At 43.4% G+C, this 5,903-nt stretch overlaps 1 protein-coding gene across 1 annotated transcript in view; it reads right to left on the bottom strand.

Moving 5' to 3' along the window:
- The window catches only part of LOC108748320 (RNA-binding protein Musashi homolog 2-like), a 91,752-nt gene extending 91,531 nt beyond the window's left edge, over window positions 1-221 (bottom strand). Inside the window, 1 exon segment of the mRNA XM_018486379.1 lies at window positions 46-221. The gene's annotated coding sequence lies outside the window, so the exon portion shown is untranslated.
- Window positions 222-5,903: the final 5,682 nt, after the last annotated feature.

Below are 5,903 nucleotides of genomic sequence, written 5' to 3'. Positions count from 1 at the left end.
GAGAGAGAGGAGGGGAGGAGTGGGGTGAGAATCGTGGAGGCGAACCTGACGTGTGCTCGGTCTGTCTCTCACTCTCGCTTTCTCTTTCTCTCACGTGCAAGAGAGAGAGAGAGAGAGAGAGAGGCCGCGAGATAACGCGGCCCTTTGTCTTATCGTATCGCGCGCGCAATACGGAGACGCACGATGACACGACACGACGTATACGTTACGTTACGTTACGATACGATACGACACGATGCGATACGACGCGCGCACGAGCGACACGATACTCGGCTCGCGACTGAGTTTGACATCGTCGCCGCCGAGGGTGTCTCGTAGAAGAGGAGAGCTGTACCCCCCACCGGCGCTGCTCAGGCGCCACATGGAGCCGCGCTTGGGATAGAGGGAAGGGAGACCTCCTCTCTCGATAGAGTATGTATAAAGCCTCGAGAATGATATAACGTTACGTCAGAGCGCTTGCGCCCGGTCGCTCGTGCGTTGCTTGTCGTCCGTTAGCTCGTGTCTTCGCTCGCTCGCTCGCTCGCTCGCTCGCGTTGCCGCAAAGTGGCAACCGGTGGTACCGGCCGCAGCGTCGGTGGGTATTTATGTAGACGATGCATCGCGTCACGCTAATGGGCCCGGCCGCAAGCCGATACAGCTGCGAGTCTCGAGTCTCTTCCTTCCTCTGGCTGCCGCGTTGATGTCGCGTCCCAGACGCCACAACTACTTAACCCTTTACTCCGTAACGTCGTTTTCGGGAAAACTCGAGTTTCTTCCTCACCCTGTTTCCACCACCATCGCTTTCACCACCGCGGTCGACTTTTTAATCTGCCTCGCTGTCAATTATTATTATTATTATTATTATTATTATTATTATTATTGGTGTGCTGCGGTCTGCCAACTGTTATAGACGTGCTCGAAAATTTCAGTATCCATACATAGTATTTTCCCCGTTTGCAAATTATAGCACATCAAGACCAGACTATTCTTAGCGTTTAATTAACAATTGCGATTGCAGATTAAACTGAAATTAGCAGACAATTCGGCGAGCCGCGCTCTAATCGGACGCTAGAAATAGAACATTTGAATCCTCAGTTATCACAACGATTCTATATATTGCGGCGGAATTACGTGTCCAGATAAATGTGTGGGATCCGATACGAAAATTAGCAGGGAAGTTCGATGAATCGGACTCTCGAGACGAGGAATTCAAGAATCCAGAAATAGACGTCGGAGAACTGGAAAAAAAAAAGGAAGCTTATTTCAGCTTTCGCGCTGATTACCGGGCAGCCAGTGTATCACAATACCGAGCGAGTGTGACGTTACCGTATGGCGCGGTGCGGCGTATCGTGTTAATAAATCAATGCGCGAGCATCGATTTGCGCGCTGTCTCCGTTCAGCTGCCAACGACGTAACGCGGCTTCGTGGCGGTTTCGCACGCCGGCTCATTTGTTACCGATGAAAGGAATGCGAGTCGCAGACTTGCGTAAAGTATGCAGCAGATAAAACGCGCGTCGAAGACAAGCCGGGACGTATAGCGTTGCCAGCACGTGAATCTTAATACGGGGGCTTGGCTACGCGAAAACGATCGTGCCGTCAACGTCGTCGCGATTACAGCGTAAATAATAAAAGAGCACACGTGGGATGCGTTAATGCTTCGATCACCGCATGCGCGAACACAATCGCGTTTCTTCGAGGATTAGGACACCTACGGATCGTCCCCCGATTCAAGCGGAACAACAAATCGTAATGATGACAAAATGATTCCGAAATGATCGTTAAAAGTCATTTTCCAATCATTTCCGGATTCATTTGAATGTCATTTTCACGTTATCGTGGCTTGTTCCGCTTGGGGGTCACGATGATCCCAGATAACAGTGTATATGTCTAAAATTAGGATATAATAGTCGTAACGGTCGTAGAGTCTTAAGTCGTAGAAAATTAACCAATCATGGTTGATTCTCTACGACTTAACACTCTACGACCGATACGACTTTTTATTGTAGATCCCGCGTAAGACTTAAAAGACATCTTAAAGACTTAAGACTTCTTTATGATGTCTAAATAACGTCTTAAAGACGTCTTATATCCCGATTTTGAACATGATGCCGTCCGAGGATTATTCTTTTTAACATGCTGATCGCGCTGTGGTTATCGTATCTGTAATCGGCATTTTCGATGACCCTTCAGTGGTCACTGATGACCGAAGCTATCGAAACTTTTTAACATATGTAAAAAATAAATATCATTTGAAATAAAATTTTGATTGGGAGTGACGTTTGAAAAAAGGCCAAGGTCGAACTATAACGTCATTCGACGGTTGGATGGTTATAAAATTTTTATTGATAATAAATAGATTACGATGTAAAATAAAAAGTGTGCGATTTAACACACCCACACACACGAGGATATTATTTAATTATGTTACATAATGCTTTTTCCATTATGTGCTTATAACAATGAGAATTTTACCATGGTATATGATAAAGTACATATAATTCGTTGTACGAACAAGGAATTAAACGAAAACAATATACTATCGTTTAAAGCAGAACAAAGTATAACAGCAATTTCTAGTATAATGCTGTATTCGGTAAAATCTCTCTGAAAGGAATTAGTTGTTAGTAAAGAGAGAATTAGTAGTAGATTACTGATTCAATCGATATGAAATTATTGGCTGTAAACAGCGATCTTGAAAGTAGGAAAAAATTAATAATTTTAATTCAAATAGGCAATGTGCTTGTTTCAGTCTACAAATGTAAATCTTCTGATAAACATCAGTTCGAAATATAGAAAACTTTTAAAGCTATACGTTGCAAGTACGTATAATTGTTATTGATTTTACATTTTATTTCCACTGGCCGTAATTATGAGATAAGAGAGAAAAAAAAGCAATAGTATAAGTACATTTGCGTTGAAGATAAGTGGAATATTCATAGATTTTTATTTCTGTTAATGAGACCTTCACACTCGTATTCGTCTTGTATCGAGGAAAAAGTGAAATCCTTGACCGTAGACGAATTATTTCCATAAAAATACAATTCATTCAGGATTGTCGTAGCAATCAGAATGTTGGGATAAAATTGTACACTGAGGGAAAAAAGTGTTTGATATTTGTGACTGCAATTGCACGATAAAATAACTACGGTTCTACTTTTACACTTATCACCGTTACAACGTAATAATAATTAATATTTATAATTCTATAGAGAAAAATATATACATCTGACAACGAAGATGATCGTAGATTAAATTAAGGTATTATAATTGCTATCATTCTCTCTCTCTCTCTCTCTCTCTCTCTCTCTCTCTCTCTCTCTCTGTCTCTCTCTCAGAGTGGAGAAATCAGTATCGCCGAGAGAAAAATCGCTCGTCCGCTTCCTGTCCGCTCTCTGAATGCGTCGCCTCTCACGCAACGTCGATCACGTCAATAACATCCCCTCTCGCTGTGTCCGCTGTGTTCTCGATTACGCTGTTATCGCGGTTGCATTTCGTCGTTGCAGCCGCGATGTTACGTCGAGGGCGGCTCTCTCTTCTGCGCCACCCCGTTATCAGTCTTCCACTCAATAACGCACAGCGCGGCGCCGCACGACGACGAATCGCGCGCGTGTGCACGCGGCATTATACGGCGCCGAGTCCGTGAAGTGTTAAAAGGCTTATCTGTTGCGCGATGGCTATTACGCGCTTAACGATTACCGCGTCAAAAAACCACACAGATCGTAACAATGTCGGTGTCGATGAACAATGGTGGGAGGGGTAGGGGGTGAGATAGGACGAATCGATATGTCATGCGAAAATACGACACGCCGGATATTCCATGGATACTTCGCTTATACTTTCTCGTTTAAACAGTATTGTAACCGCGATCGATCTCTTCCTCCGCTTCTTGCACGCTTTTGTTTTTAACAAAATTAAAAAAAAAAAAAAAAAAAAAAAAAAAAAAAAACTTCAAACCTCGAACAAAAGTGGAGAATGTGGAAGCAAAGCTCGTTGTGTTTTTAAATTTTTATCGGTATCGCGTCAGTGTGGTTTTATTTGGTATTTTGCCGTATGCCGTTTCCAGATGTAAACCATAAAAGTGTATGAACCATAAATAAAGGACACGCTGCAGGCTTTTCTAATTAAAATATTGAAAAAAAAATTGTTTAACGAAACTTTATTCGGTCGAAAACAATGATTGATAATTATTAAAGAGTGAATATGAAAATTGCTGAAATAATTACATTAGGAAACCACTTTTGATTAATTACACGTGCTTATTTTTATAAAAAAATATTTCAAAAGCTCTAACTTGCACGAGGGAATATTTTCAATTTTATGAGAAATTTTGGGAAAATTTCTATATTATTGAGTTTTCTATATTACTGAATTATCGAAGCGATCAATATATGCTTCTTGTACAATTAGTTACGCAACTTGAGCGCGCGCGCGCCGGAAGTACATCGTTAACGCACGACGCAATATTTCAAGACAAGAGATTGCAAAATTCTGGACTTCTCTTCCAGCATGATGGCGCAATAAAGGTGAATACTCTCCTCGGCTTGACGGCCGTGTGAAGTACCTACGAAGCGTGTACATAAGTTGCCGCGTTGTTGCAACAGGTGCACTCAATTTGTGACCCTTCGCGACCTGCTTTTATGCGATACGATATAGCGTATGTCTATGTGACACGTTAAGAATGCCAAGCTAACCTCGTCTATTTTTACAAAATCGCGAAGAATAGATGTACGATTCTCTCTCTCTCTCTCTCTCTCTCTTTCTCTCTTTTTCCCCTCTTCTAGACGTGACAAAAACGTGTCTTGCGTTGCTTCAAAGACCAGTTTGTCATTGATAAAACGTAAGTTTCGGCGTCGGGTTTGTCGTAAAAATTACTTTTGCCGTAAAACACACCCCTCAATCGGCGGCGTTGAATCTAGAGGGAAGATCCGAGAGAGAGAGAGAGAGAGCGAGAGAGAGAGAGAGAGAGAGAGAGAGAGAGAAGCGACGAAGGGAACGAAATGCGAAGGGCATTCGGGGGTGGCGCGTTGTACGCGGGAATAGGATCGAGAGGGCGGCCAGCCGGAATACCGCATACATCACGCATATTCTTACGTTCGCAACGCGTGCCGGTAATTCCGTGATTCGGTGGCTGTGTGGTGTAGAGAGAGCCCACCCACGCCAGCGCGTATTGTTACGCGCGTTAATTTACGAGCCAATTAATTAGCGCCGCCGCCGTGCTGAGATATTTGGTGAACGCACATACACCCCCCGTGATACCCACGCGCGCAGCAAACCTGTATTTCGAAATCTGCGTCAGCGATATTTTATACCGTAGGATATAATATGGACTTCGGAAATATATCGGCTAGCAGATGCGAAAGTTTCACGGCAGGAAGGAGGAAATATCGGGAAACGCTCGTTGCTCTCGTCGTCTGCTCGGACGACTTACGACAACATCGCTTGAGAAATGAACTTTGATTAATTTTCTTCTTCATCTGCGTGCGCCTCTTTCAAGTAAAACAATACTCAAGAAAAGAGAATTCAGCGACAGTCGGGCGAATTTAATTCAGACGTTTTTCTTTCTTTTTTTTTTCCGCGAATATTCTTTACGATCAAACATCTATCTACTTCATCTTCTCTGCTATCGTTATCTTTACGCGAAAGAGTTAACGTATATTATATTTTTGTGGTTGCTTCTGACGAGGGAAAGAACTCGTAAAAAGTATTCCCTGGAAAGGCGCGGTAAAATTCTTCCGCGGAAAGAGCGCCGAGGGGGTGCAAATGTCACTCGCGCTCGTTGCGGACATTATGGATGACACTGTCAGCGGCAGAGGGTCGACACGGTAGACAGGATAACGTGGCGTCAGTGTCCGAGGGTGCAGAGTGCAAGAGACAACGAATAATTCATCCCTTGCCCTGATCTCGCCCCGCCCAATTCCCTCCAC

Source organism: Trachymyrmex septentrionalis, unplaced genomic scaffold (genome assembly GCF_001594115.1).
Source record: "Trachymyrmex septentrionalis isolate Tsep2-gDNA-1 unplaced genomic scaffold, Tsep1.0 scaffold22, whole genome shotgun sequence".
Lineage (NCBI taxonomy): Eukaryota > Metazoa > Arthropoda > Insecta > Hymenoptera > Formicidae > Trachymyrmex > Trachymyrmex septentrionalis.
This window is presented reverse-complemented; position numbering and strand designations above follow the sequence as displayed.